Source organism: Schistocerca cancellata, chromosome 2 (genome assembly GCF_023864275.1).
Source record: "Schistocerca cancellata isolate TAMUIC-IGC-003103 chromosome 2, iqSchCanc2.1, whole genome shotgun sequence".
Lineage (NCBI taxonomy): Eukaryota > Metazoa > Arthropoda > Insecta > Orthoptera > Acrididae > Schistocerca > Schistocerca cancellata.
The window spans coordinates 1,097,909,539-1,097,933,392 of NC_064627.1; the positions used below are offsets into that span (position 1 = coordinate 1,097,909,539).

At 49.9% G+C, this 23,854-nt stretch overlaps 21 non-coding genes across 21 annotated transcripts; 11 read left to right on the forward strand and 10 right to left on the reverse strand.

Moving 5' to 3' along the window:
• Positions 1 to 516: 516 nt before the first annotated feature.
• Trnag-ccc (transfer RNA glycine (anticodon CCC)) lies at positions 517 to 588 on the forward strand. The gene has a single exon. It is a non-coding gene; the product is annotated as a tRNA-Gly (tRNA).
• Positions 589 to 1,807: 1,219 nt separating this feature from the next.
• Trnal-uaa (transfer RNA leucine (anticodon UAA)) lies at positions 1,808 to 1,891 on the reverse strand. The gene has a single exon. It is a non-coding gene; the product is annotated as a tRNA-Leu (tRNA).
• Positions 1,892 to 2,574: 683 nt separating this feature from the next.
• Positions 2,575 to 2,646, forward strand: Trnag-ccc (transfer RNA glycine (anticodon CCC)). The gene has a single exon. It is a non-coding gene; the product is annotated as a tRNA-Gly (tRNA).
• A 1,219-nt stretch (positions 2,647 to 3,865) lies between these two features.
• Positions 3,866 to 3,949, reverse strand: Trnal-uaa (transfer RNA leucine (anticodon UAA)). Its single transcript has one exon. It is a non-coding gene; the product is annotated as a tRNA-Leu (tRNA).
• A 683-nt stretch (positions 3,950 to 4,632) lies between these two features.
• On the forward strand, positions 4,633 to 4,704 carry Trnag-ccc (transfer RNA glycine (anticodon CCC)). Its single transcript has one exon. It is a non-coding gene; the product is annotated as a tRNA-Gly (tRNA).
• A 1,219-nt stretch (positions 4,705 to 5,923) lies between these two features.
• Trnal-uaa (transfer RNA leucine (anticodon UAA)) lies at positions 5,924 to 6,007 on the reverse strand. Its single transcript has one exon. It is a non-coding gene; the product is annotated as a tRNA-Leu (tRNA).
• Positions 6,008 to 7,981: 1,974 nt separating this feature from the next.
• On the reverse strand, positions 7,982 to 8,065 carry Trnal-uaa (transfer RNA leucine (anticodon UAA)). The gene has a single exon. It is a non-coding gene; the product is annotated as a tRNA-Leu (tRNA).
• A 683-nt stretch (positions 8,066 to 8,748) lies between these two features.
• Positions 8,749 to 8,820, forward strand: Trnag-ccc (transfer RNA glycine (anticodon CCC)). Its single transcript has one exon. It is a non-coding gene; the product is annotated as a tRNA-Gly (tRNA).
• A 1,219-nt stretch (positions 8,821 to 10,039) lies between these two features.
• On the reverse strand, positions 10,040 to 10,123 carry Trnal-uaa (transfer RNA leucine (anticodon UAA)). Its single transcript has one exon. It is a non-coding gene; the product is annotated as a tRNA-Leu (tRNA).
• Positions 10,124 to 10,806: 683 nt separating this feature from the next.
• Positions 10,807 to 10,878, forward strand: Trnag-ccc (transfer RNA glycine (anticodon CCC)). The gene has a single exon. It is a non-coding gene; the product is annotated as a tRNA-Gly (tRNA).
• Positions 10,879 to 12,097: 1,219 nt separating this feature from the next.
• Positions 12,098 to 12,181, reverse strand: Trnal-uaa (transfer RNA leucine (anticodon UAA)). Its single transcript has one exon. It is a non-coding gene; the product is annotated as a tRNA-Leu (tRNA).
• Positions 12,182 to 12,864: 683 nt separating this feature from the next.
• Positions 12,865 to 12,936, forward strand: Trnag-ccc (transfer RNA glycine (anticodon CCC)). Its single transcript has one exon. It is a non-coding gene; the product is annotated as a tRNA-Gly (tRNA).
• Positions 12,937 to 14,155: 1,219 nt separating this feature from the next.
• Trnal-uaa (transfer RNA leucine (anticodon UAA)) lies at positions 14,156 to 14,239 on the reverse strand. Its single transcript has one exon. It is a non-coding gene; the product is annotated as a tRNA-Leu (tRNA).
• A 683-nt stretch (positions 14,240 to 14,922) lies between these two features.
• Positions 14,923 to 14,994, forward strand: Trnag-ccc (transfer RNA glycine (anticodon CCC)). The gene has a single exon. It is a non-coding gene; the product is annotated as a tRNA-Gly (tRNA).
• A 1,219-nt stretch (positions 14,995 to 16,213) lies between these two features.
• On the reverse strand, positions 16,214 to 16,297 carry Trnal-uaa (transfer RNA leucine (anticodon UAA)). The gene has a single exon. It is a non-coding gene; the product is annotated as a tRNA-Leu (tRNA).
• A 683-nt stretch (positions 16,298 to 16,980) lies between these two features.
• On the forward strand, positions 16,981 to 17,052 carry Trnag-ccc (transfer RNA glycine (anticodon CCC)). Its single transcript has one exon. It is a non-coding gene; the product is annotated as a tRNA-Gly (tRNA).
• A 1,219-nt stretch (positions 17,053 to 18,271) lies between these two features.
• Trnal-uaa (transfer RNA leucine (anticodon UAA)) lies at positions 18,272 to 18,355 on the reverse strand. Its single transcript has one exon. It is a non-coding gene; the product is annotated as a tRNA-Leu (tRNA).
• Positions 18,356 to 19,038: 683 nt separating this feature from the next.
• Positions 19,039 to 19,110, forward strand: Trnag-ccc (transfer RNA glycine (anticodon CCC)). Its single transcript has one exon. It is a non-coding gene; the product is annotated as a tRNA-Gly (tRNA).
• Positions 19,111 to 20,329: 1,219 nt separating this feature from the next.
• Positions 20,330 to 20,413, reverse strand: Trnal-uaa (transfer RNA leucine (anticodon UAA)). Its single transcript has one exon. It is a non-coding gene; the product is annotated as a tRNA-Leu (tRNA).
• A 684-nt stretch (positions 20,414 to 21,097) lies between these two features.
• On the forward strand, positions 21,098 to 21,169 carry Trnag-ccc (transfer RNA glycine (anticodon CCC)). The gene has a single exon. It is a non-coding gene; the product is annotated as a tRNA-Gly (tRNA).
• A 1,985-nt stretch (positions 21,170 to 23,154) lies between these two features.
• Trnag-ccc (transfer RNA glycine (anticodon CCC)) lies at positions 23,155 to 23,226 on the forward strand. The gene has a single exon. It is a non-coding gene; the product is annotated as a tRNA-Gly (tRNA).
• The last annotated feature ends 628 nt before the right edge of the window (positions 23,227 to 23,854 follow it).

The following is a 23,854-nucleotide window of genomic DNA, read 5'->3' on the forward strand; positions in this document are numbered from 1 at the left end:
AGCTTAAATATGGTGCCTTACACCATTGTTTTCCGTCGCCATCTGTCGTAAGTGGAACGAGCAGAACTGTAGTTATCAACATTCACATTGACGCAGAGAAAACAAAAAACGACAGAAAAGGCCGTTCCCTAGCAACGGCTACGCTGTGCATTTCGCCCTCAGGGGAAGCTAATGATATGCTCCAGGCGAGCATCAAACTAACCAACTTAATATTGTGATACTTAGGTGCTTTCTACTTCTGGATTGGCACACATATGCTGAATCGACTCTGGATCATCAGTAAGTACGTCACATTAGATATTTGTTTTATCGCCCTGCTGTAAATTAAATGGCAGTTTTTCAACGGCTGTCAGTTCTGCTTCTAGTTACGCTACATCGCCCTAGCAGCACCTACGCACTGCGTTCAGATGTGCTCACCTCCGCTCTGGCGTTGAGCGCCTACAGCGCCATCGCCTTCGGCCTCTGATGGCAGGAGGGTAGCCGATATATCAGGGCGTGGGTGGTACGCAGCACAACGCGGTGGTGGTGTAACGATCAGCATGGTTGCTTCCCAAGCAGTTGATCCGGGTTCGATTCCCGGCCACCGCACAAAAGGTACTTTTTTCTTCTACGGGTATTCCACGTACCGAAACGCGATCTTCGAAACTGTGAAGTGTCGCGGTACGAATAGTTTTCCTTCGCCCCTCGTCTCAGTCCGTGCTGCCAGGGCGCTAGTCTGCGGTTTCGTTTCTCAGCGTCGTGTGTCTCCATGTGTCGACTTGTCTCGACTTTGCTCGGCTGACGCGAAAGCTGACGCTTGGAAATGGGCATATATGTAGAGGGCAGGCGCGAGAAACGACTGGGAGAGACCAAAAAACGACAAACACAAGACAGAACCTTTCATTGCTCGGCTGACGCGAAAGCTGACGCTTGGAAATGGGCATATACGTAGAGGGCAGGCGCGAGAAACGACTGGGAGAGACCAAAAAACGACAAACACACGACAGAACCTTTCATTTTATTGTGGCCACAGATTCGCCCCTTAGTGTACCGAGAGGCAAGAGTGGCGTCAGCGTGCGGGACCGCATCATTATCGCTAAGCAACCACGAAACCGAAGGAAAAATGCAAAATGAAAGACGCCAACAGCACGTCGAGTTCCCAGCCGAGAACGCATCCAAATACTAACCACGGCCAACGATTCTTGACGCCGGTGAACAGACGAGAACCGCTGCACTACGCGCGGTATCGCCGTTGGCGACAGTATCGCGCGACGTGTAGACATCTTACTTCTTGTGAAGATCGCTTGTTATTTACCTGGCAGTGTCTCGCTGGAGGAAGCATTCTCTTTTAGGGGAGAAAAATAAAATGGCACTTGGTGCGGTCGAATACGTGGCCTTTGTGTTCACAGCACGACGCTCTAACTTACTCAGCTTTCGAGCTACGCAATGTGGCACGTCTGCAGTCCAATACCCGATCCACCGTCTCATCCACCTTTATTACTGCCCTGACACTCATTTACACACATATCTGCTTTCGTTCACGTTTGCTCGCCTGATGCTTGGACCCCAAAAACCACAACACAAAGATATCGTAAATGCCGTGAGAATAATAAGACTCAGCAAACAAAAGGATGTTCGGCTACCAGGAATCGAATCCGGGCCTCGTGGCTGAAAGCCATGTCTCCTAACAGCTTTCCATTCTTTCTGACCGCCAGACAATCAGACTTGCAAGGCAAGCACCATAGTCACTGCCGTTTCTAGTAGTATCTGTGGAACCTGTTCTTCCCGCATGTACGAAATTGGTAGTTTTGGAATATTTAAAATGCATTGTCAGATGTGGGGTTCGAACCCACGCTCCCCTCCGGGAACCAGAGCTTAAATCTGGCGCCTTAGACCGCTCGGCCAATCTGACGTGTGGGCGCAAAGTGTCTACTACCGCCGTTTCTAGGCATATCTCCAGAGCCTGACGGCGAAGTTAGCGTGTTTTTTTCTTGTGTGAAGGAAATACGTTGGTTTTAGAGTATTTAAAACGAGTTGTCAGATGTGAGGTTGCACCCCACCCTCACTTTCGGGAACCACAGCTTAAATATGGTGCCTTACACCATTGTTTTCCGTCGCCATCTGTCGTAAGTGGAACGAGCAGAACTGTAGTTATCAACATTCACATTGACGCAGAGAAAACAAAAAACGACAGAAAAGGCCGTTCCCTAGCAACGGCTACGCTGTGCATTTCGCCCTCAGGGGAAGCTAATGATATGCTCCAGGCGAGCATCAAACTAACCAACTTAATATTGTGATACTTAGGTGCTTTCTACTTCTGGATTGGCACACATATGCTGAATCGACTCTGGATCATCAGTAAGTACGTCACATTAGATATTTGTTTTATCGCCCTGCTGTAAATTAAATGGCAGTTTTTCAACGGCTGTCAGTTCTGCTTCTAGTTACGCTACATCGCCCTAGCAGCACCTACGCACTGCGTTCAGATGTGCTCACCTCCGCTCTGGCGTTGAGCGCCTACAGCGCCATCGCCTTCGGCCTCTGATGGCAGGAGGGTAGCCGATATATCAGGGCGTGGGTGGTACGCAGCACAACGCGGTGGTGGTGTAACGATCAGCATGGTTGCTTCCCAAGCAGTTGATCCGGGTTCGATTCCCGGCCACCGCACAAAAGGTACTTTTTTCTTCTACGGGTATTCCACGTACCGAAACGCGATCTTCGAAACTGTGAAGTGTCGCGGTACGAATAGTTTTCCTTCGCCCCTCGTCTCAGTCCGTGCTGCCAGGGCGCTAGTCTGCGGTTTCGTTTCTCAGCGTCGTGTGTCTCCATGTGTCGACTTGTCTCGACTTTGCTCGGCTGACGCGAAAGCTGACGCTTGGAAATGGGCATATATGTAGAGGGCAGGCGCGAGAAACGACTGGGAGAGACCAAAAAACGACAAACACAAGACAGAAACTTTCATTGCTCGGCTGACGCGAAAGCTGACGCTTGGAAATGGGCATATACGTAGAGGGCAGGCGCGAGAAACGACTGGGAGAGACCAAAAAACGACAAACACACGACAGAACCTTTCATTTTATTGTGGCCACAGATTCGCCCCTTAGTGTACCGAGAGGCAAGAGTGGCGTCAGCGTGCGGGACCGCATCATTATCGCTAAGCAACCACGAAACCGAAGGAAAAATGCAAAATGAAAGACGCCAACAGCACGTCGAGTTCCCAGCCGAGAACGCATCCAAATACTAACCACGGCCAACGATTCTTGACGCCGGTGAACAGACGAGAACCGCTGCACTACGCGCGGTATCGCCGTTGGCGACAGTATCGCGCGACGTGTAGACATCTTACTTCTTGTGAAGATCGCTTGTTATTTACCTGGCAGTGTCTCGCTGGAGGAAGCATTCTCTTTTAGGGGAGAAAAATAAAATGGCACTTGGTGCGGTCGAATACGTGGCCTTTGTGTTCACAGCACGACGCTCTAACTTACTCAGCTTTCGAGCTACGCAATGTGGCACGTCTGCAGTCCAATACCCGATCCACCGTCTCATCCACCTTTATTACTGCCCTGACACTCATTTACACACATATCTGCTTTCGTTCACGTTTGCTCGCCTGATGCTTGGACCCCAAAAACCACAACACAAAGATATCGTAAATGCCGTGAGAATAATAAGACTCAGCAAACAAAAGGATGTTCGGCTACCAGGAATCGAATCCGGGCCTCGTGGCTGAAAGCCATGTCTCCTAACAGCTTTCCATTCTTTCTGACCGCCAGACAATCAGACTTGCAAGGCAAGCACCATAGTCACTGCCGTTTCTAGTAGTATCTGTGGAACCTGTTCTTCCCGCATGTACGAAATTGGTAGTTTTGGAATATTTAAAATGCATTGTCAGATGTGGGGTTCGAACCCACGCTCCCCTCCGGGAACCAGAGCTTAAATCTGGCGCCTTAGACCGCTCGGCCAATCTGACGTGTGGGCGCAAAGTGTCTACTACCGCCGTTTCTAGGCATATCTCCAGAGCCTGACGGCGAAGTTAGCGTGTTTTTTTCTTGTGTGAAGGAAATACGTTGGTTTTAGAGTATTTAAAACGAGTTGTCAGATGTGAGGTTGCACCCCACCCTCACTTTCGGGAACCACAGCTTAAATATGGTGCCTTACACCATTGTTTTCCGTCGCCATCTGTCGTAAGTGGAACGAGCAGAACTGTAGTTATCAACATTCACATTGACGCAGAGAAAACAAAAAACGACAGAAAAGGCCGTTCCCTAGCAACGGCTACGCTGTGCATTTCGCCCTCAGGGGAAGCTAATGATATGCTCCAGGCGAGCATCAAACTAACCAACTTAATATTGTGATACTTAGGTGCTTTCTACTTCTGGATTGGCACACATATGCTGAATCGACTCTGGATCATCAGTAAGTACGTCACATTAGATATTTGTTTTATCGCCCTGCTGTAAATTAAATGGCAGTTTTTCAACGGCTGTCAGTTCTGCTTCTAGTTACGCTACATCGCCCTAGCAGCACCTACGCACTGCGTTCAGATGTGCTCACCTCCGCTCTGGCGTTGAGCGCCTACAGCGCCATCGCCTTCGGCCTCTGATGGCAGGAGGGTAGCCGATATATCAGGGCGTGGGTGGTACGCAGCACAACGCGGTGGTGGTGTAACGATCAGCATGGTTGCTTCCCAAGCAGTTGATCCGGGTTCGATTCCCGGCCACCGCACAAAAGGTACTTTTTTCTTCTACGGGTATTCCACGTACCGAAACGCGATCTTCGAAACTGTGAAGTGTCGCGGTACGAATAGTTTTCCTTCGCCCCTCGTCTCAGTCCGTGCTGCCAGGGCGCTAGTCTGCGGTTTCGTTTCTCAGCGTCGTGTGTCTCCATGTGTCGACTTGTCTCGACTTTGCTCGGCTGACGCGAAAGCTGACGCTTGGAAATGGGCATATATGTAGAGGGCAGGCGCGAGAAACGACTGGGAGAGACCAAAAAACGACAAACACAAGACAGAACCTTTCATTGCTCGGCTGACGCGAAAGCTGACGCTTGGAAATGGGCATATACGTAGAGGGCAGGCGCGAGAAACGACTGGGAGAGACCAAAAAACGACAAACACACGACAGAACCTTTCATTTTATTGTGGCCACAGATTCGCCCCTTAGTGTACCGAGAGGCAAGAGTGGCGTCAGCGTGCGGGACCGCATCATTATCGCTAAGCAACCACGAAACCGAAGGAAAAATGCAAAATGAAAGACGCCAACAGCACGTCGAGTTCCCAGCCGAGAACGCATCCAAATACTAACCACGGCCAACGATTCTTGACGCCGGTGAACAGACGAGAACCGCTGCACTACGCGCGGTATCGCCGTTGGCGACAGTATCGCGCGACGTGTAGACATCTTACTTCTTGTGAAGATCGCTTGTTATTTACCTGGCAGTGTCTCGCTGGAGGAAGCATTCTCTTTTAGGGGAGAAAAATAAAATGGCACTTGGTGCGGTCGAATACGTGGCCTTTGTGTTCACAGCACGACGCTCTAACTTACTCAGCTTTCGAGCTACGCAATGTGGCACGTCTGCAGTCCAATACCCGATCCACCGTCTCATCCACCTTTATTACTGCCCTGACACTCATTTACACACATATCTGCTTTCGTTCACGTTTGCTCGCCTGATGCTTGGACCCCAAAAACCACAACACAAAGATATCGTAAATGCCGTGAGAATAATAAGACTCAGCAAACAAAAGGATGTTCGGCTACCAGGAATCGAATCCGGGCCTCGTGGCTGAAAGCCATGTCTCCTAACAGCTTTCCATTCTTTCTGACCGCCAGACAATCAGACTTGCAAGGCAAGCACCATAGTCACTGCCGTTTCTAGTAGTATCTGTGGAACCTGTTCTTCCCGCATGTACGAAATTGGTAGTTTTGGAATATTTAAAATGCATTGTCAGATGTGGGGTTCGAACCCACGCTCCCCTCCGGGAACCAGAGCTTAAATCTGGCGCCTTAGACCGCTCGGCCAATCTGACGTGTGGGCGCAAAGTGTCTACTACCGCCGTTTCTAGGCATATCTCCAGAGCCTGACGGCGAAGTTAGCGTGTTTTTTTCTTGTGTGAAGGAAATACGTTGGTTTTAGAGTATTTAAAACGAGTTGTCAGATGTGAGGTTGCACCCCACCCTCACTTTCGGGAACCACAGCTTAAATATGGTGCCTTACACCATTGTTTTCCGTCGCCATCTGTCGTAAGTGGAACGAGCAGAACTGTAGTTATCAACATTCACATTGACGCAGAGAAAACAAAAAACGACAGAAAAGGCCGTTCCCTAGCAACGGCTACGCTGTGCATTTCGCCCTCAGGGGAAGCTAATGATATGCTCCAGGCGAGCATCAAACTAACCAACTTAATATTGTGATACTTAGGTGCTTTCTACTTCTGGATTGGCACACATATGCTGAATCGACTCTGGATCATCAGTAAGTACGTCACATTAGATATTTGTTTTATCGCCCTGCTGTAAATTAAATGGCAGTTTTTCAACGGCTGTCAGTTCTGCTTCTAGTTACGCTACATCGCCCTAGCAGCACCTACGCACTGCGTTCAGATGTGCTCACCTCCGCTCTGGCGTTGAGCGCCTACAGCGCCATCGCCTTCGGCCTCTGATGGCAGGAGGGTAGCCGATATATCAGGGCGTGGGTGGTACGCAGCACAACGCGGTGGTGGTGTAACGATCAGCATGGTTGCTTCCCAAGCAGTTGATCCGGGTTCGATTCCTGGGCACCGCACAAAAGGTACTTTTTTCTTCTACGGGTATTCCACGTACCGAAACGCGATCTTCGAAACTGTGAAGTGTCGCGGTACGAATAGTTTTCCTTCGCCCCTCGTCTCAGTCCGTGCTGCCAGGGCGCTAGTCTGCGGTTTCGTTTCTCAGCGTCGTGTGTCTCCATGTGTCGACTTGTCTCGACTTTGCTCGGCTGACGCGAAAGCTGACGCTTGGAAATGGGCATATATGTAGAGGGCAGGCGCGAGAAACGACTGGGAGAGACCAAAAAACGACAAACACAAGACAGAACCTTTCATTGCTCGGCTGACGCGAAAGCTGACGCTTGGAAATGGGCATATACGTAGAGGGCAGGCGCGAGAAACGACTGGGAGAGACCAAAAAACGACAAACACACGACAGAACCTTTCATTTTATTGTGGCCACAGATTCGCCCCTTAGTGTACCGAGAGGCAAGAGTGGCGTCAGCGTGCGGGACCGCATCATTATCGCTAAGCAACCACGAAACCGAAGGAAAAATGCAAAATGAAAGACGCCAACAGCACGTCGAGTTCCCAGCCGAGAACGCATCCAAATACTAACCACGGCCAACGATTCTTGACGCCGGTGAACAGACGAGAACCGCTGCACTACGCGCGGTATCGCCGTTGGCGACAGTATCGCGCGACGTGTAGACATCTTACTTCTTGTGAAGATCGCTTGTTATTTACCTGGCAGTGTCTCGCTGGAGGAAGCATTCTCTTTTAGGGGAGAAAAATAAAATGGCACTTGGTGCGGTCGAATACGTGGCCTTTGTGTTCACAGCACGACGCTCTAACTTACTCAGCTTTCGAGCTACGCAATGTGGCACGTCTGCAGTCCAATACCCGATCCACCGTCTCATCCACCTTTATTACTGCCCTGACACTCATTTACACACATATCTGCTTTCGTTCACGTTTGCTCGCCTGATGCTTGGACCCCAAAAACCACAACACAAAGATATCGTAAATGCCGTGAGAATAATAAGACTCAGCAAACAAAAGGATGTTCGGCTACCAGGAATCGAATCCGGGCCTCGTGGCTGAAAGCCATGTCTCCTAACAGCTTTCCATTCTTTCTGACCGCCAGACAATCAGACTTGCAAGGCAAGCACCATAGTCACTGCCGTTTCTAGTAGTATCTGTGGAACCTGTTCTTCCCGCATGTACGAAATTGGTAGTTTTGGAATATTTAAAATGCATTGTCAGATGTGGGGTTCGAACCCACGCTCCCCTCCGGGAACCAGAGCTTAAATCTGGCGCCTTAGACCGCTCGGCCAATCTGACGTGTGGGCGCAAAGTGTCTACTACCGCCGTTTCTAGGCATATCTCCAGAGCCTGACGGCGAAGTTAGCGTGTTTTTTTCTTGTGTGAAGGAAATACGTTGGTTTTAGAGTATTTAAAACGAGTTGTCAGATGTGAGGTTGCACCCCACCCTCACTTTCGGGAACCACAGCTTAAATATGGTGCCTTACACCATTGTTTTCCGTCGCCATCTGTCGTAAGTGGAACGAGCAGAACTGTAGTTATCAACATTCACATTGACGCAGAGAAAACAAAAAACGACAGAAAAGGCCGTTCCCTAGCAACGGCTACGCTGTGCATTTCGCCCTCAGGGGAAGCTAATGATATGCTCCAGGCGAGCATCAAACTAACCAACTTAATATTGTGATACTTAGGTGCTTTCTACTTCTGGATTGGCACACATATGCTGAATCGACTCTGGATCATCAGTAAGTACGTCACATTAGATATTTGTTTTATCGCCCTGCTGTAAATTAAATGGCAGTTTTTCAACGGCTGTCAGTTCTGCTTCTAGTTACGCTACATCGCCCTAGCAGCACCTACGCACTGCGTTCAGATGTGCTCACCTCCGCTCTGGCGTTGAGCGCCTACAGCGCCATCGCCTTCGGCCTCTGATGGCAGGAGGGTAGCCGATATATCAGGGCGTGGGTGGTACGCAGCACAACGCGGTGGTGGTGTAACGATCAGCATGGTTGCTTCCCAAGCAGTTGATCCGGGTTCGATTCCCGGCCACCGCACAAAAGGTACTTTTTTCTTCTACGGGTATTCCACGTACCGAAACGCGATCTTCGAAACTGTGAAGTGTCGCGGTACGAATAGTTTTCCTTCGCCCCTCGTCTCAGTCCGTGCTGCCAGGGCGCTAGTCTGCGGTTTCGTTTCTCAGCGTCGTGTGTCTCCATGTGTCGACTTGTCTCGACTTTGCTCGGCTGACGCGAAAGCTGACGCTTGGAAATGGGCATATATGTAGAGGGCAGGCGCGAGAAACGACTGGGAGAGACCAAAAAACGACAAACACAAGACAGAACCTTTCATTGCTCGGCTGACGCGAAAGCTGACGCTTGGAAATGGGCATATACGTAGAGGGCAGGCGCGAGAAACGACTGGGAGAGACCAAAAAACGACAAACACACGACAGAACCTTTCATTTTATTGTGGCCACAGATTCGCCCCTTAGTGTACCGAGAGGCAAGAGTGGCGTCAGCGTGCGGGACCGCATCATTATCGCTAAGCAACCACGAAACCGAAGGAAAAATGCAAAATGAAAGACGCCAACAGCACGTCGAGTTCCCAGCCGAGAACGCATCCAAATACTAACCACGGCCAACGATTCTTGACGCCGGTGAACAGACGAGAACCGCTGCACTACGCGCGGTATCGCCGTTGGCGACAGTATCGCGCGACGTGTAGACATCTTACTTCTTGTGAAGATCGCTTGTTATTTACCTGGCAGTGTCTCGCTGGAGGAAGCATTCTCTTTTAGGGGAGAAAAATAAAATGGCACTTGGTGCGGTCGAATACGTGGCCTTTGTGTTCACAGCACGACGCTCTAACTTACTCAGCTTTCGAGCTACGCAATGTGGCACGTCTGCAGTCCAATACCCGATCCACCGTCTCATCCACCTTTATTACTGCCCTGACACTCATTTACACACATATCTGCTTTCGTTCACGTTTGCTCGCCTGATGCTTGGACCCCAAAATCCACAACACAAAGATATCGTAAATGCCGTGAGAATAATAAGACTCAGCAAACAAAAGGATGTTCGGCTACCAGGAATCGAATCCGGGCCTCGTGGCTGAAAGCCATGTCTCCTAACAGCTTTCCATTCTTTCTGACCGCCAGACAATCAGACTTGCAAGGCAAGCACCATAGTCACTGCCGTTTCTAGTAGTATCTGTGGAACCTGTTCTTCCCGCATGTACGAAATTGGTAGTTTTGGAATATTTAAAATGCATTGTCAGATGTGGGGTTCGAACCCACGCTCCCCTCCGGGAACCAGAGCTTAAATCTGGCGCCTTAGACCGCTCGGCCAATCTGACGTGTGGGCGCAAAGTGTCTACTACCGCCGTTTCTAGGCATATCTCCAGAGCCTGACGGCGAAGTTAGCGTGTTTTTTTCTTGTGTGAAGGAAATACGTTGGTTTTAGAGTATTTAAAACGAGTTGTCAGATGTGAGGTTGCACCCCACCCTCACTTTCGGGAACCACAGCTTAAATATGGTGCCTTACACCATTGTTTTCCGTCGCCATCTGTCGTAAGTGGAACGAGCAGAACTGTAGTTATCAACATTCACATTGACGCAGAGAAAACAAAAAACGACAGAAAAGGCCGTTCCCTAGCAACGGCTACGCTGTGCATTTCGCCCTCAGGGGAAGCTAATGATATGCTCCAGGCGAGCATCAAACTAACCAACTTAATATTGTGATACTTAGGTGCTTTCTACTTCTGGATTGGCACACATATGCTGAATCGACTCTGGATCATCAGTAAGTACGTCACATTAGATATTTGTTTTATCGCCCTGCTGTAAATTAAATGGCAGTTTTTCAACGGCTGTCAGTTCTGCTTCTAGTTACGCTACATGGCCCTAGCAGCACCTACGCACTGCGTTCAGATGTGCTCACCTCCGCTCTGGCGTTGAGCGCCTACAGCGCCATCGCCTTCGGCCTCTGATGGCAGGAGGGTAGCCGATATATCAGGGCGTGGGTGGTACGCAGCACAACGCGGTGGTGGTGTAACGATCAGCATGGTTGCTTCCCAAGCAGTTGATCCGGGTTCGATTCCCGGCCACCGCACAAAAGGTACTTTTTTCTTCTACGGGTATTCCACGTACCGAAACGCGATCTTCGAAACTGTGAAGTGTCGCGGTACGAATAGTTTTCCTTCGCCCCTCGTCTCAGTCCGTGCTGCCAGGGCGCTAGTCTGCGGTTTCGTTTCTCAGCGTCGTGTGTCTCCATGTGTCGACTTGTCTCGACTTTGCTCGGCTGACGCGAAAGCTGACGCTTGGAAATGGGCATATATGTAGAGGGCAGGCGCGAGAAACGACTGGGAGAGACCAAAAAACGACAAACACAAGACAGAACCTTTCATTGCTCGGCTGACGCGAAAGCTGACGCTTGGAAATGGGCATATACGTAGAGGGCAGGCGCGAGAAACGACTGGGAGAGACCAAAAAACGACAAACACACGACAGAACCTTTCATTTTATTGTGGCCACAGATTCGCCCCTTAGTGTACCGAGAGGCAAGAGTGGCGTCAGCGTGCGGGACCGCATCATTATCGCTAAGCAACCACGAAACCGAAGGAAAAATGCAAAATGAAAGACGCCAACAGCACGTCGAGTTCCCAGCCGAGAACGCATCCAAATACTAACCACGGCCAACGATTCTTGACGCCGGTGAACAGACGAGAACCGCTGCACTACGCGCGGTATCGCCGTTGGCGACAGTATCGCGCGACGTGTAGACATCTTACTTCTTGTGAAGATCGCTTGTTATTTACCTGGCAGTGTCTCGCTGGAGGAAGCATTCTCTTTTAGGGGAGAAAAATAAAATGGCACTTGGTGCGGTCGAATACGTGGCCTTTGTGTTCACAGCACGACGCTCTAACTTACTCAGCTTTCGAGCTACGCAATGTGGCACGTCTGCAGTCCAATACCCGATCCACCGTCTCATCCACCTTTATTACTGCCCTGACACTCATTTACACACATATCTGCTTTCGTTCACGTTTGCTCGCCTGATGCTTGGACCCCAAAAACCACAACACAAAGATATCGTAAATGCCGTGAGAATAATAAGACTCAGCAAACAAAAGGATGTTCGGCTACCAGGAATCGAATCCGGGCCTCGTGGCTGAAAGCCATGTCTCCTAACAGCTTTCCATTCTTTCTGACCGCCAGACAATCAGACTTGCAAGGCAAGCACCATAGTCACTGCCGTTTCTAGTAGTATCTGTGGAACCTGTTCTTCCCGCATGTACGAAATTGGTAGTTTTGGAATATTTAAAATGCATTGTCAGATGTGGGGTTCGAACCCACGCTCCCCTCCGGGAACCAGAGCTTAAATCTGGCGCCTTAGACCGCTCGGCCAATCTGACGTGTGGGCGCAAAGTGTCTACTACCGCCGTTTCTAGGCATATCTCCAGAGCCTGACGGCGAAGTTAGCGTGTTTTTTTCTTGTGTGAAGGAAATACGTTGGTTTTAGAGTATTTAAAACGAGTTGTCAGATGTGAGGTTGCACCCCACCCTCACTTTCGGGAACCACAGCTTAAATATGGTGCCTTACACCATTGTTTTCCGTCGCCATCTGTCGTAAGTGGAACGAGCAGAACTGTAGTTATCAACATTCACATTGACGCAGAGAAAACAAAAAACGACAGAAAAGGCCGTTCCCTAGCAACGGCTACGCTGTGCATTTCGCCCTCAGGGGAAGCTAATGATATGCTCCAGGCGAGCATCAAACTAACCAACTTAATATTGTGATACTTAGGTGCTTTCTACTTCTGGATTGGCACACATATGCTGAATCGACTCTGGATCATCAGTAAGTACGTCACATTAGATATTTGTTTTATCGCCCTGCTGTAAATTAAATGGCAGTTTTTCAACGGCTGTCAGTTCTGCTTCTAGTTACGCTACATCGCCCTAGCAGCACCTACGCACTGCGTTCAGATGTGCTCACCTCCGCTCTGGCGTTGAGCGCCTACAGCGCCATCGCCTTCGGCCTCTGATGGCAGGAGGGTAGCCGATATATCAGGGCGTGGGTGGTACGCAGCACAACGCGGTGGTGGTGTAACGATCAGCATGGTTGCTTCCCAAGCAGTTGATCCGGGTTCGATTCCCGGCCACCGCACAAAAGGTACTTTTTTCTTCTACGGGTATTCCACGTACCGAAACGCGATCTTCGAAACTGTGAAGTGTCGCGGTACGAATAGTTTTCCTTCGCCCCTCGTCTCAGTCCGTGCTGCCAGGGCGCTAGTCTGCGGTTTCGTTTCTCAGCGTCGTGTGTCTCCATGTGTCGACTTGTCTCGACTTTGCTCGGCTGACGCGAAAGCTGACGCTTGGAAATGGGCATATATGTAGAGGGCAGGCGCGAGAAACGACTGGGAGAGACCAAAAAACGACAAACACAAGACAGAACCTTTCATTGCTCGGCTGACGCGAAAGCTGACGCTTGGAAATGGGCATATACGTAGAGGGCAGGCGCGAGAAACGACTGGGAGAGACCAAAAAACGACAAACACACGACAGAACCTTTCATTTTATTGTGGCCACAGATTCGCCCCTTAGTGTACCGAGAGGCAAGAGTGGCGTCAGCGTGCGGGACCGCATCATTATCGCTAAGCAACCACGAAACCGAAGGAAAAATGCAAAATGAAAGACGCCAACAGCACGTCGAGTTCCCAGCCGAGAACGCATCCAAATACTAACCACGGCCAACGATTCTTGACGCCGGTGAACAGACGAGAACCGCTGCACTACGCGCGGTATCGCCGTTGGCGACAGTATCGCGCGACGTGTAGACATCTTACTTCTTGTGAAGATCGCTTGTTATTTACCTGGCAGTGTCTCGCTGGAGGAAGCATTCTCTTTTAGGGGAGAAAAATAAAATGGCACTTGGTGCGGTCGAATACGTGGCCTTTGTGTTCACAGCACGACGCTCTAACTTACTCAGCTTTCGAGCTACGCAATGTGGCACGTCTGCAGTCCAATACCCGATCCACCGTCTCATCCACCTTTATTACTGCCCTGACACTCATTTACACACATATCTGCTTTCGTTCACGTTTGCTCGCCTGATGCTTGGACCCCAAAAACCACAACACAAAGATATCGTAAATGCCGTGAGAATAATAAGACTCAGCAAACAAAAGGATGTTCGGCTACCAGGAATCGAATCCGGGCCTCGTGGCTGAAAGCCATGTCTCCTAACAGCTTTCCATTCTTTCTGACCGCCAGACAATCAGACTTGCAAGGCAAGCACCATAGTCACTGCCGTTTCTAGTAGTATCTGTGGAACCTGTTCTTCCCGCATGTACGAAATTGGTAGTTTTGGAATATTTAAAATGCATTGTCAGATGTGGGGTTCGAACCCACGCTCCCCTCCGGGAACCAGAGCTTAAATCTGGCGCCTTAGACCGCTCGGCCAATCTGACGTGTGGGCGCAAAGTGTCTACTACCGCCGTTTCTAGGCATATCTCCAGAGCCTGACGGCGAAGTTAGCGTGTTTTTTTCTTGTGTGAAGGAAATACGTTGGTTTTAGAGTATTTAAAACGAGTTGTCAGATGTGAGGTTGCACCCCACCCTCACTTTCGGGAACCACAGCTTAAATATGGTGCCTTACACCATTGTTTTCCGTCGCCATCTGTCGTAAGTGGAACGAGCAGAACTGTAGTTATCAACATTCACATTGACGCAGAGAAAACAAAAAACGACAGAAAAGGCCGTTCCCTAGCAACGGCTACGCTGTGCATTTCGCCCTCAGGGGAAGCTAATGATATGCTCCAGGCGAGCATCAAACTAACCAACTTAATATTGTGATACTTAGGTGCTTTCTACTTCTGGATTGGCACACATATGCTGAATCGACTCTGGATCATCAGTAAGTACGTCACATTAGATATTTGTTTTATCGCCCTGCTGTAAATTAAATGGCAGTTTTTCAACGGCTGTCAGTTCTGCTTCTAGTTACGCTACATGGCCCTAGCAGCACCTACGCACTGCGTTCAGATGTGCTCACCTCCGCTCTGGCGTTGAGCGCCTACAGCGCCATCGCCTTCGGCCTCTGATGGCAGGAGGGTAGCCGATATATCAGGGCGTGGGTGGTACGCAGCACAACGCGGTGGTGGTGTAACGATCAGCATGGTTGCTTCCCAAGCAGTTGATCCGGGTTCGATTCCCGGCCACCGCACAAAAGGTACTTTTTTCTTCTACGGGTATTCCACGTACCGAAACGCGATCTTCGAAACTGTGAAGTGTCGCGGTACGAATAGTTTTCCTTCGCCCCTCGTCTCAGTCCGTGCTGCCAGGGCGCTAGTCTGCGGTTTCGTTTCTCAGCGTCGTGTGTCTCCATGTGTCGACTTGTCTCGACTTTGCTCGGCTGACGCGAAAGCTGACGCTTGGAAATGGGCATATATGTAGAGGGCAGGCGCGAGAAACGACTGGGAGAGACCAAAAAACGACAAACACAAGACAGAACCTTTCATTGCTCGGCTGACGCGAAAGCTGACGCTTGGAAATGGGCATATACGTAGAGGGCAGGCGCGAGAAACGACTGGGAGAGACCAAAAAACGACAAACACACGACAGAACCTTTCATTTTATTGTGGCCACAGATTCGCCCCTTAGTGTACCGAGAGGCAAGAGTGGCGTCAGCGTGCGGGACCGCATCATTATCGCTAAGCAACCACGAAACCGAAGGAAAAATGCAAAATGAAAGACGCCAACAGCACGTCGAGTTCCCAGCCGAGAACGCATCCAAATACTAACCACGGCCAACGATTCTTGACGCCGGTGAACAGACGAGAACCGCTGCACTACGCGCGGTATCGCCGTTGGCGACAGTATCGCGCGACGTGTAGACATCTTACTTCTTGTGAAGATCGCTTGTTATTTACCTGGCAGTGTCTCGCTGGAGGAAGCATTCTCTTTTAGGGGAGAAAAATAAAATGGCACTTGGTGCGGTCGAATACGTGGCCTTTGTGTTCACAGCACGACGCTCTAACTTACTCAGCTTTCGAGCTACGCAATGTGGCACGTCTGCAGTCCAATACCCGATCCACCGTCTCATCCACCTTTATTACTGCCCTGACACTCATTTACACACATATCTGCTTTCGTTCACGTTTGCTCGCCTGATGCTTGGACCCCAAAAACCACAACACAAAGATATCGTAAATGCCGTGAGAATAATAAGACTCAGCAAACAAAAGGATGTTCGGCTACCAGGAATCGAATCCGGGCCTCGTGGCTGAAAGCCATGTCTCCTAACAGCTTTCCATTCTTTCTGACCGCCAGACAATCAGACTTGCAAGGCAAGCACCATAGTCACTGCCGTTTCTAGTAGTATCTGTGGAACCTGTTCTTCCCGCATGTACGAAATTGGTAGTTTTGGAATATTTAAAATGCATTGTCAGATGTGGGGTTCGAACCCACGCTCCCCTCCGGGAACCAGAGCTTAAATCTGGCGCCTTAGACCGCTCGGCCAATCTGACGTGTGGGCGCAAAGTGTCTACTACCGCCGTATCTAGGCATATCTCCAGAGCCTGACGGCGAAGTTAGCGTGTTTTTTTCTTGTGTGAAGGAAATACGTTGGTTTTAGAGTATTTAAAACGAGTTGTCAGATGTGAGGTTGCACCCCACCCTCACTTTCGGGAACCACAGCTTAAATATGGTGCCTTACACCATTGTTTTCCGTCGCCATCTGTCGTAAGTGGAACGAGCAGAACTGTAGTTATCAACATTCACATTGACGCAGAGAAAACAAAAAACGACAGAAAAGGCCGTTCCCTAGCAACGGCTACGCTGTGCATTTCGCCCTCAGGGGAAGCTAATGATATGCTCCAGGCGAGCATCAAACTAACCAACTTAATATTGTGATACTTAGGTGCTTTCTACTTCTGGATTGGCACACATATGCTGAATCGACTCTGGATCATCAGTAAGTACGTCACATTAGATATTTGTTTTATCGCCCTGCTGTAAATTAAATGGCAGTTTTTCAACGGCTGTCAGTTCTGCTTCTAGTTACGCTACATCGCCCTAGCAGCACCTACGCACTGCGTTCAGATGTGCTCACCTCCGCTCTGGCGTTGAGCGCCTACAGCGCCATCGCCTTCGGCCTCTGATGGCAGGAGGGTAGCCGATATATCAGGGCGTGGGTGGTACGCAGCACAACGCGGTGGTGGTGTAACGATCAGCATGGTTGCTTCCCAAGCAGTTGATCCGGGTTCGATTCCCGGCCACCGCACAAAAGGTACTTTTTTCTTCTACGGGTATTCCACGTACCGAAACGCGATCTTCGAAACTGTGAAGTGTCGCGGTACGAATAGTTTTCCTTCGCCCCTCGTCTCAGTCCGTGCTGCCAGGGCGCTAGTCTGCGGTTTCGTTTCTCAGCGTCGTGTGTCTCCATGTGTCGACTTGTCTCGACTTTGCTCGGCTGACGCGAAAGCTGACGCTTGGAAATGGGCATATATGTAGAGGGCAGGCGCGAGAAACGACTGGGAGAGACCAAAAAACGACAAACACAAGACAGAACCTTTCATTGCTCGGCTGACGCGAAAGCTGACGCTTGGAAATGGGCATATACGTAGAGGGCAGGCGCGAGAAACGACTGGGAGAGACCAAAAAACGACAAACACACGACAGAACCTTTCATTTTATTGTGGCCACAGATTCGCCCCTTAGTGTACCGAGAGGCAAGAGTGGCGTCAGCGTGCGGGACCGCATCATTATCGCTAAGCAACCACGAAACCGAAGGAAAAATGCAAAATGAAAGACGCCAACAGCACGTCGAGTTCCCAGCCGAGAACGCATCCAAATACTAACCACGGCCAACGATTCTTGACGCCGGTGAACAGACGAGAACCGCTGCACTACGCGCGGTATCGCCGTTGGCGACAGTATCGCGCGACGTGTAGACATCTTACTTCTTGTGAAGATCGCTTGTTATTTACCTGGCAGTGTCTCGCTGGAGGAAGCATTCTCTTTTAGGGGAGAAAAATAAAATGGCACTTGGTGCGGTCGAATACGTGGCCTTTGTGTTCACAGCACGACGCTCTAACTTACTCAGCTTTCGAGCTACGCAATGTGGCACGTCTGCAGTCCAATACCCGATCCACCGTCTCATCCACCTTTATTACTGCCCTGACACTCATTTACACACATATCTGCTTTCGTTCACGTTTGCTCGCCTGATGCTTGGACCCCAAAAACCACAACACAAAGATATCGTAAATGCCGTGAGAATAATAAGACTCAGCAAACAAAAGGATGTTCGGCTACCAGGAATCGAATCCGGGCCTCGTGGCTGAAAGCCATGTCTCCTAACAGCTTTCCATTCTTTCTGACCGCCAGACAATCAGACTTGCAAGGCAAGCACCATAGTCACTGCCGTTTCTAGTAGTATCTGTGGAACCTGTTCTTCCCACATGTACGAAATTGGTAGTTTTGGAATATTTAAAATGCATTGTCAGATGTGGGGTTCGAACCCACGCTCCCCTCAGGGAACCAGAGCTTAAATCTGGCGCCTTAGACCGCTCGGCCAATCTGACGTGTGGGCGCAAAGTGTCTACTACCGCCGTTTCTAGGCATATCTCCAGAGCCTGACGGCGAAGTTAGCGTGTTTTTTTCTTGTGTGAAGGAAATACGTTGGTTTTAGAGTATTTAAAACGAGTTGTCAGATGTGAGGTTGCACCCCACCCTCACTTTCGGGAACCACAGCTTAAATATGGTGCCTTACACCATTGTTTTCCGTCGCCATCTGTCGTAAGTGGAACGAGCAGAACTGTAGTTATCAACATTCACATTGACGCAGAGAAAACAAAAAACGACAGAAAAGGCCGTTCCCTAGCAACGGCTACGCTGTGCATTTCGCCCTCAGGGGAAGCTAATGATATGCTCCAGGCGAGCATCAAACTAACCAACTTAATCTTGTGATACTTAGGTGCTTTCTACTTCTGGATTGGCACACATATGCTGAATCGACTCTGGATCATCAGTAAGTACGTCACATTAGATATTTGTTTTATCGCCCTGCTGTAAATTAAATGGCAGTTTTTCAACGGCTGTCAGTTCTGCTTCTAGTTACGCTACATCGCCCTAGCAGCACCTACGCACTGCGTTCAGATGTGCTCACCTCCGCTCTGGCGTTGAGCGCCTACAGCGCCATCGCCTTCGGCCTCTGATGGCAGGAGGGTAGCCGATATATCAGGGCGTGGGTGGGACGCAGCACAACGCGGTGGTGGTGTAACGATCAGCATGGTTGCTTCCCAAGCAGTTGATCCGGGTTCGATTCCCGGCCACCGCACAAAAGGTACTTTTTTCTTCTACGGGTATTCCACGTACCGAAACGCGATCTTCGAAACTGTGAAGTGTCGCGGTACGAATAGTTTTCCTTCGCCCCTCGTCTCAGTCCGTGCTGCCAGGGCGCTAGTCTGCGGTTTCGTTTCTCAGCGTCGTGTGTCTCCATGTGTCGACTTGTCTCGACTTTGCTCGGCTGACGCGAAAGCTGACGCTTGGAAATGGGCATATATGTAGAGGGCAGGCGCGAGAAACGACTGGGAGAGACCAAAAAACGACAAACACAAGACAGAACCTTTCATTGCTCGGCTGACGCGAAAGCTGACGCTTGGAAATGGGCATATACGTAGAGGGCAGGCGCGAGAAACGACTGGGAGAGACCAAAAAACGACAAACACACGACAGAACCTTTCATTTTATTGTGGCCACAGATTCGCCCCTTAGTGTACCGAGAGGCAAGAGTGGCGTCAGCGTGCGGGACCGCATCATTATCGCTAAGCAACCACGAAACCGAAGGAAAAATGCAAAATGAAAGACGCCAACAGCACGTCGAGTTCCCAGCCGAGAACGCATCCAAATACTAACCACGGCCAACGATTCTTGACGCCGGTGAACAGACGAGAACCGCTGCACTACGCGCGGTATCGCCGTTGGCGACAGTATCGCGCGACGTGTAGACATCTTACTTCTTGTGAAGATCGCTTGTTATTTACCTGGCAGTGTCTCGCTGGAGGAAGCATTCTCTTTTAGGGGAGAAAAATAAAATGGCACTTGGTGCGGTCGAATACGTGGCCTTTGTGTTCACAGCACGACGCTCTAACTTACTCAGCTTTCGAGCTACGCAATGTGGCACGTCTGCAGTCCAATACCCGATCCACCGTCTCATCCACCTTTATTACTGCCCTGACACTCATTTACACACATATCTGCTTTCGTTCACGTTTGCTCGCCTGATGCTTGGACCCCAAAATCCACAACACAAAGATATCGTAAATGCCGTGAGAATAATAAGACTCAGCAAACAAAAGGATGTTCGGCTACCAGGAATCGAATCCGGGCCTCGTGGCTGAAAGCCATGTCTCCTAACAGCTTTCCATTCTTTCTGACCGCCAGACAATCAGACTTGCAAGGCAAGCACCATAGTCACTGCCGTTTCTAGTAGTATCTGTGGAACCTGTTCTTCCCGCATGTACGAAATTGGTAGTTTTGGATTATTTAAAATGCATTGTCAGATGTGGGGTTCGAACCCACGCTCCCCTCAGGGAACCAGAGCTTAAATCTGGCGCCTTAGACCGCTCGGCCAATCTGACTTGTGGGTGCAAAGTGTCTACTACCGATGTTTCAAGGCATATCTCCACAGCCTGACGGCGAAGTTAGCGGGTTTTTTTCTTGTGTGAAGGAAATACGTTGGTTTTAGAGTATTTAAAACGAGTTGTCAGATGTGAGGTTGCACCCTACCCTCACATTCGGGAACCACAGCTTAAATATGGTGCCTTACACCATTGTTTTCCGTCGCCATCTGTCGTAAGTGGAACGAGCAGAACTGTAGTTATCAACATTAACATTGACGCAGAGAAAACAAAAAAACGACAGAAAAGGCCGTTCCCTAGCAACGGCTACGCTGTGCATTTCGCCCTCGGGGGAAGCTAATGATATGCTCTAGGCGAGCATCAAACTAACCAACTTAATATTGTGATACTTAGGTGCTTTCTACTTCTGGATTGGCACACATATGCTGAATCGACTCTGGATCATCAGTAAGTACGTCACATTAGATATTTGTTTTATCGCCCTGCTGTAAATTAAATGGCAGTTTTTCAACGGCTGTCAGTTCTGCTTCTAGTTACGCTACATGGCCCTAGCAGCACCTACGCACTGCGTTCAGATGTGCTCACCTCCGCTCTGGCGTTGAGCGCCTACAGCGCCATCGCCTTCGGCCTCTGATGGCAGGAGGGTAGCCGATATATCAGGGCGTGGGTGGGACGCAGCACAACGCGGTGGTGGTGTAACGATCAGCATGGTTGCTTCCCAAGCAGTTGATCCGGGTTCGATTCCCGGCCACCGCACAAAAGGTACTTTTTTCTTCTACGGGTATTCCACGTACCGAAACGCGATCTTCGAAACTGTGAAGTGTCGCGGTACGAATAGTTTTCCTTCGCCCCTCGTCTCAGTCCGTGCTGCCAGGGCGCTAGTCTGCGGTTTCGTTTCTCAGCGTCGTGTGTCTCCATGTGTCGACTTGTCTCGACTTTGCTCGGCTGACGCGAAAGCTGACGCTTGGAAATGGGCATATATGTAGAGGGCAGGCGCGAGAAACGACTGGGAGAGACCAAAAAACGACAAACACAAGACAGAACCTTTCATTGCTCGGCTGACGCGAAAGCTGACGCTTGGAAATGGGCATATACGTAGAGGGCAGGCGCGAGAAACGACTGGGAGAGACCAAAAAACGACAAACACACGACAGAACCTTTCATTTTATTGTGGCCACAGATTCGCCCCTTAGTGTACCGAGAGGCAAGAGTGGCGTCAGCGTGCGGGACCGCATCATTATCGCTAAGCAACCACGAAACCGAAGGAAAAATGCAAAATGAAAGAAGCCAACAGCACGTCGAGTTCCCAGCCGAGAACGCATCCAAATACTAACCACGGCCAACGATTCTTGACGCCGGTGAACAGACGAGAACCGCTGCACAACGCGCGGTATCGCCGTTGGCGACAGTATCGCGCGACGTGTAGACATCTTACTTCTTGTGAAGATCGCTTGTTATTTACCTGGCAGTGTCTCGCTGGAGGAAGCATTCTCTTTTAGGGGAGAAAAATAAAATGGCACTTGGTGCGGTCGAATACGTGGCCTTTGTGTTCACAGCACGACGCTCTAACTTACTCAGCTTTCGAGCTACGCAATGTGGCACGTCTGCAGTCCAATACCCGATCCACCGTCTCATTCACCTTTATTACTGCCCTGACACTCATTTACACACATATCTGCTTTCGTTCACGTTTGCTCGCCTGATGCTTTTACCCCAAAAACCACAACACAAAGATATCGTAAATGCCGTGAGAATAATAAGACTCAGCAAACAAAAGGATGTTTGGCTACCAGGAATCGAATCCGGGCCTCGTGGCTGAAAGCCGTGTCTCCTAACAGCTTTCCATTCTTTCTGACCGCCAGACAATCAGACTTGCAAGGCAAGCACCATAGTCACTGCCGTTTCTAGTAGTATCTGTGGAACCTGTTCTTCTCGCATGTACGAAATTGGTAGTTTTGGAATATTTAAAATGCATTGTCCGATGTGGGGTTCGAACACACACTCCCCTCATGGAACCAGAGCTTAAATCTGGCGCCTTAGACCGCTCGGCCAATCTGACGTGTGGGCGCATAGTGTCTACTACCGCCGTTTCTAGGCATATCTCCACAGCCTGACGGCGAAGTTAGCGTGTTTTTTTCTTGTGTGAAGGAAATACGTTGGTTTTAGAGTATTTAAAACGAGTTGTCAGATGTGAGGTTGCACCCCACCCTCACTTTCGGGAACCACAGCTTAAATATGGTGCCTTACACCATTGTTTTCCGTCGCCATCTGTCGTAAGTGGAACGAGCAGAACTATAGTTATCAACATTCACATTGACGCAGAGAAAACAAAAACGACAGAAAAGGCCGTTCCCTAGCAACGGCTACGCTGTGCATTTCGCCCTCAGGGGAAGCTAATGATATGCTCCAGGCGAGCATCAAACTAACCAACTTAATATTGTGATACTTAGGTGCTTTCTACTTCTGGATTGGCACACATATGCTGAATCGGCTCTGGATCATCAGTAAGTACGTCACATTAGATATTTGTTTTATCGCCCTGCTGTAAATTAACTGGCAGTTTTTCAACGGCTGTCAGTTCTGCTTCTAGTTACGCTACATGGCCCTAGCAGCACCTACGCACTGCGTTCAGATGTGCTCACCTCCGCTCTGGCGTTGAGCGCCTACAGCGCCATCGCCTTCGGCCTCTGATGGCAGGAGGGTAGCCGATATATCAGGGCGTGGGTGGGACGCAGCACAACGCGGTGGTGGTGTAACGATCAGCATGGTTGCTTCCCAAGCAGTTGATCCGGGTTCGATTCCCGGCCACCGCACAAAAGGTACTTTTTTCTTCTACGGGTATTCCACGTACCGAAACGCGATCTTCGAAACTGTGAAGGGTCGCGGTACGAATAGTTTTCCTTCGCCCCTCGTCTCAGTCCGTGCTGCCAGGGCGCTAGTCTGCGGTTTCGTTTCTCAGCGTCGTGTGTCTCCATGTGTCGACTTGTCTCGACTTTGCTCGGCTGACGCGAAAGCTGACGCTTGGAAATGGGCATATATGTAGAGGGCAGGCGCGAGAAACGACTGGGAGAGACCAAAAAACGACAAACACAAGACAGAACCTTTCATTGCTCGGCTGACGCGAAAGCTGACGCTTGGAAATGGGCATATACGTAGAGGGCAGGCGCGAGAAACGACTGGGAGAGACCAAAAAACGACAAACACACGACAGAACCTTTCATTTTATTGTGGCCACAGATTCGCCCCTTAGTGTACCGAGAGGCAAGAGTGGCGTCAGCGTGCGGGACCGCATCATTATCGCTAAGCAACCACGAAACCGAAGGAAAAATGCAAAATGAAAGACGCCAACAGCACGTCGAGTTCCCAGCCGAGAACGCATCCAAATACTAACCACGGCCAACGATTCTTGACGCCGGTGAACAGACGAGAACCACTGCACAA